This window comes from Aotus nancymaae, unplaced genomic scaffold (genome assembly GCF_030222135.1).
Source record: "Aotus nancymaae isolate 86718 unplaced genomic scaffold, 86718_ANA_hifiasm-v0.15.2.pri h1tg000007l, whole genome shotgun sequence".
In the NCBI taxonomy this organism is placed as follows: Eukaryota; Metazoa; Chordata; class Mammalia; order Primates; family Aotidae; genus Aotus; species Aotus nancymaae.
In genome coordinates, this window is record NW_026988418.1 from 60,166,848 (window position 1) to 60,173,098 (window position 6,251).

Genomic DNA, 6,251 nt, shown 5'->3' on the forward strand with positions numbered 1-6,251 from the left:
TTTATCCATTATTTCTTCAACTATTCTTTCCATTTCTTTCTCCTCTCCCTCTCTGAGTCCCACTATGCACACATAGTGTGTTTGATGGAGACCCACACATCTCTGAGGTTCAGTTCATTTTTCTTTCTTTTTTCTTTCTATTACTCAGATTGAATAATCTCAACTAACCTACCTTCAAGTTTGCTGATTTTTTCTTTTGCCACCTCAAATTTGCTGGTGAGACTCTCTAGTGACTTTTTAATTTGTTATTATATTTTTCAACTTCAGAATTTCTATTTGTTTCTTTTTCTGATTTCTGACTCATTGATAGTAGCTATTTGTGAGACATTGTTGCAATATTTTTAGACATAATTAATTTTTAGATATAATTTTCTTTAATTATGTTATTTGAATATATTTATTATAGTTGATTTAAATTCTCTGTCTGATAAATCCAACTTATGGACTTCCTCTGGAAGAGTTTCTATTAACTGCGTTTTCATGTGTAAGGGCCATATTGTCATGTTTCTTTGCATAGCTTTTAATTTTTCATTTAAAACTGGACATTTAAATGTGGCAATTCTGAAAATCAGATTCTCCTTCCCTCCCAGCTGTCCTTTCCAAGTTTGTTATTTTTGCTGTTTGCTTAGTGAACTAAGTGTTGCTGTTTGTTTCCTAGAATAATTCCGTAAAGTCTATCATCTTTGTTATGTGCAGCCTGTACTCAACTAGCTTGGTGATTAGCTAATAATTGGAGAGAGGTTTATTTAAACGCCTTGAAGCAATTTAGCTCCCATTCTATGCCATGGGTTCTATGTTTGTTGGGACACATCTTCAGTTCCCAGCAGTTTACAACTCTGCTAAGCCTTCACTTCCTGCTGTGCAGAGCCTCAATGTCAGCCAGAGATGAGAGATGTGGACTTTCTCAAGTCCTTCCTGGGTATATGCATATTGACCATAAATGCTCATGACCTAGATCCACAGGAATATGTTAAACTTTTAAAAAAGATCCCTGTGAATATTTTATTCCTTAGAGTTTTTAAAGTTTCTTGGCCAGTCCCTTGCCCCATGTGGTATCACTGACTCAAGAAGCTTGATGTGAAACAGTTGCAGCTGATTGTTTTTGGAAAAGTATCCTAGGAGTAGGGCTTTTCTGAGTGAACTCTGAGTCAGGCAGATAAAGGTAAGTCCTGTGAATGAGGCTTTTCCAGGGAGCTCAGAGAGTGACAATTCTCTGGAGATGGAGCTTTTAGAGGGCACTCCAAACCCATCCTGCCCCTCTCTGGTGGTGGCAAGATGGCTGATTTTCATAGGTATCATGATTCCAAGGCTGTTGATTTTCAAGGCTACCACAGAGCTGAGGCAAGGGGAGTGAGAATTGAGCATACAAAAATATCACAAAGCTTGCTTTTTCCTGCCAAGATTCAGCCAATTTTTAAAAATAAACACTCCTTGAATTTTTACAAGCTTTTAGTTAATTTTCAGAGTTATAGAAATAATTGAGAATTTCAATTTTTGCCAGTGTTCTAGTTGCCTTTACAGAGGAGTAGATATTTAGAAGTCTTTGCCATTCTGTAGTACTTTCTCCCTTATAAGTATATGAAGGGCATGATTAATAAAGTGTATATAAATTGAGACATAAAAAACACACAAAGTTTTAAAATGATTTTTTTCCATTTAGATTGAAGGGGGCAGTACAAAATGAAGAGGACTTTGGACTTCAAACCCTCTACAAGAAGAGAACGGGCTTAGAAAATCACTCAGCTATAAATAGGAGCTGTTTTATATATGAAAAGAAGAACTCAAAAGGCAATACCAAGAGCTCAAGAGCCCAAGAACCCAGAGGGGAAAGTGAAGAGACACTCAGAACAACTTCCAAAGTGTTAACAGAATAAAACCTAATTATAACTGGCAATATGAGCCCAGATCAATTTCAGAATTGCTACGGACCAGTGACTGCTACATGCCTCTTTATGAACTGAAGTGTATAACTTATTCCTAACCCACCATTATATGTTGGCTATGAGGGAAGAAGAAATCTTACCTCTTTAATTCACAGTTCTTCAGATCAAGAGGAACATATCAAAGTTTATCCTTAAAAACCACACCTGAGTGTCCTCATTCACACCTGGACCTGATTTAAGTTATAATACCTACTTTTCAAACTGATACCATAATGGGCTAAGTCTTAGGAGTCTTGAGGACCACTGTATTTTGCATATGAGAGAGATGTGACTTGTGGACAGAGGGTGGACTGTGGCAAGTGGTATTTTTCAAAAATAATCAAAAGAATATCTTTTATCCTACATGCGTTTTTTTTACAACATTACATCATTACATGGTTTGGATCTGTGTCCCCACCCAAATCTCATGTTAAATTGTAATCCACAACCTTGGAGTTGGGCCTGATCCAATCACCTCCCATCAAGGAGTAGATTCTGGTGGGGGTGCATCCTTCATGAATGGTATAGCATCATCCCCTTGGTGCTGTCTTGTGATAGAGTTCTCATGATACCTGGTTGTTTAAAAGTGTATAGCAACCTCCCTGCCCCAACTTGGTCCTGCCCCTACCATTTAAGACACCTCCTGCTTTGCCTTCCACCATAAGTAAAAGCTACCTCAGGCCTCCCCAGAAGCAGATGCTGCCATGCTTACTGTACAGCCTATGGAACTATGAGCCAGTTAAACCTCTTTTCTTTATAAATTACCCCATCTCAGGTAGTTCTTTATAACAGTGCAAGAATGGACTAATACAGAAAATTGGTACCAAGGAGTCGGGTAATGCTATAAACATACCCAAAAATGTGGCAGTAGCTTTGGAACTGGGTAATGGGCAGAGGTTGGAACAGTTCAAAGGGCTTAGAAGAAGACAGGAAGATGAAGGAAAGTTTGGAACTTCCTAGAGATTTGTTAATTTGTTGTGACCAAAATGCTGATAGTGATTTGGACAGTAAAGTACAGGCTGAGGAGGTCTCAGATAGAAATGAGGAACTTATTCGGAACTGGAATAAAGGTCACTTTTGCTATGCGTTACCAAAGAACTTGGAGGCATTGCTCCAGGAACATTGAACTTGAGAGTGATGATTTAGGGTATCTGGCAGAAGAAACTTCTAAGCAGCAAAGCATTCAAGGTATGACCTGGCTGTTTCTAACAACCTATGCTCATATGCATAAGCAAAGAAATAACCTAAAAGTAAAACTTATATTTAAAAGGGAAGCAGAGCATAAAAGTTTGAAAATCTTGCAGCCTGGCCATGTGGTAAAAAAGAAAAACCTACTTACTAAGGAAAAACTCAAACTGGCTGCAGAAATTTGCATAAGTAAAGAGGCACCAAATGTTAATAGTCAAGACAATGGGAGAAATGCCTCAAAGATATTTCAGAGACCTTCAAGGCAATCCCTCCCACCACACGCCCAGATGCCTGGGAAAGAAAAATGATTTTGTGGGCTAGACCCAGAGCCCTGCTGCCCATTGCAGCCTTGGGACACTGCTGCCTGAATCCCAGCTGCTCCAACTCCAGCCATGGCTCAAAGGGGCCCAGGTACTGCTCAGGCCACTGCTCTAAAGGGTGCAAGCCATAAGCTTTGGCAGTCTCCACACATGGTATTAAAGCCTGTGAGTGTGCAGAGTTCAAGAGTTGAGGCTTGGGAGCCTCCACCTAGATTTCAGAGGATGTATGGAAAAGCCTGGATGTCCAGGCAAAAGTCTAATGGAGGGGTGGAGCCCTCATGGAGAACCTCTATTAGGGCAGAGCAGAGGAGAAATGTGGTGTTAAAACCCCCACACAGAGTCCCCAGTGGGGCACTGCTTAGTGGAGCTGTGAGAAGAGGGCCAAGGTCCTTCAGACCCCAGAATGGTAGACACAGCAACAGCTTACACCCATTACCTGGAAAAGCTAAAGGTCCTCAGCACCAGCCCATGAGAGCAGCCACAGGTCCTGGAAAGCCACAGAGGCAGAGCTGCCCAAGGCTTTGGGAAGCACCTCTTATACCAGTGTGCCCTGAATATGAGATGTGAGGTCCAAGGAGATTATTTTGAAGCTTTAAAATTTAATAACTGCCCTACTGGGTTTCAGATCTACATGGGGCCTGTAGCCCCTTTCTTTTAGCTGATTTCTACCTTTTGGAATGGGAGTATTTACCCAATGCCTATACCCCCATTTTATCTTGAAACAACTATCTTGTTTTTGATTTTACAGGCTCATAGGAAGAAGGGACCTGTCTTGTAGACTTTGAAATCTGGACTTTTGAGTAATGCAGGAAGGAGTTAAGACTTTGGGCGACTGTTGGGAAGGCATGATTGTATTTTGCAATGTGAGAAGGACATGAGATTTGGGAGAAGCCGGGGCAGAATGATACGATTTGTATCTGTGTCCCTGACCAAATCTCATATCAAATTGTAATCCACAATGTTGGAGGTGGGACCTGGTGGCAGGTAACTGGATCATTGGGGTGGATCTTTCATGAATGGTTTAACATCATCCCCTTGACTCTGTCTCGTGGTAGAATTCTCAGGAAATCTGGTTGTTTAAAAGTGTGTAGCACCTCCCCCAATCCCTTGCTCCTGCGCTTGCCATGAAAGACTCCTGCTCCTGCTTTGCCTTCCACAATGAGTAAAACCTCCCTGAGGCCTCCCCAGAGCCAGATGTTGCCATGCTTCCTGTACAGTCTGTGGAACCATGAGCCAATTAAACCTCTTTTCTTTATAAATTACCCAGTCACAATGCAAGAACAGACTGACACACCTTGATATTCTTCCCATTGAGGGCTGGTGTCTACGTCCCCTCCCCTTGAACATAGGTGGGCCTTGTGTCTGCCTCTGCCAATAAAATAAGAAAAAAAAAATGACACTGTAATTTTCAAGGATAAATTATAAAAATTTCATGTGCTGCTGTCTTGTTCTTCAGGGGAACATGCTCTTGGAATCCAGCCACTATGCTGTGACAAAATCCAAAATATTCCATGTAGAGAGACCATATGGAGAGTCTACATGTAGGTTTTCTTGCCAACAGCTGAGCTGAGATAGGCAGCATCAGCCACGGAACATGTGACTCCTTATATCTCCAGATAATTGCAGACTGTAGCTGTTGAGTCACCCCCCAGCCTTCAGGTCTTCCCAGATGAGTCCCCAGGTGTTATCATGAAGACAAGCCATCTCTTTTATGCCCTGTCCAAATTTCTGGTTTCCCACAGAAACCATAAAGCCCAAGTAATGATCGTTGTTATTTTCAGCCACTAAACTTTGGGATTACTTGTTATGCAGCAATAGATAATTGAAACATATGCCTAAACAATAGTGTTTAAAACTCATGCCTGGACCTTTGAGTTGCCTGATTTTTTGGACACCGCCGCTATGAATATTCTTGCACATTTCCCATAGTACACATGTTAACGGTGTCCTTTGACTGTGTACTTAAGAGTAGAACTGCTGTTTACAAGATATTCAAATTTACAAGACAATGCCAATTGTTTTTTCAAAGAGGTTGTACTAAGTTACATTCCCTTCAACAAGATGTAAGAAATTCTGTCACTTTAGGGCTCTCACATGGCTGTCCCTTCTGTCTGGAATGTTCTTCCCCTAGGCATCTGCACAAGTCGCTTCCTCATGCCCTTCAAGTCTTTCTCAAATGCCACATTCTAAGTAAGGTACATCCTGAATTCCATTTTAATTTGGAAATTACCCCACCATCACTGTCAGTTGTTCTTTTTCTCCTATATATGTCCCCTTTTAGCATAAGATATAACTTATTTAATTATTACATTTACTGTCTATTTGCTATCTCCTCCCTAAAGTATGTAAGCTATCATGCAACTGGTATTTTTATCTTCTTTGTTCATTGCTATATCTTGAGCACCTGAAGGAGAATCCAGTGTATCAACAAAAAGAGTCAAACTGTATAAAATCTTTGAAGAGATTTATTCTAAGCCAAATGTGAGTGACCAATGGCCCATGACACAGCCCTCAGGAGATCCTGAGAACATACGCCCAAGGTGGTCAGGGTACAGCTTGGTTTTCATACATTTTAGGGAGACATGATACATTAATCAGTACATGTAAGATGGATATTGGTTCAGTCCAGAAAGCTGGAACAACTGGATGTGGGGGGCTTCCAAGTCACAGGCATATTCAGAGATTTCCTGATTGGCGTCTGACTGAGTTATTATCAATAGAAAGGAACACCTGGGTTATAATAAGGGGTTGTGGAGATCAAGGTTTTATCATGCAGATGAAGTCTCCAGGTAGCAAGCTTGGGAGAGAACAGATTGTATCA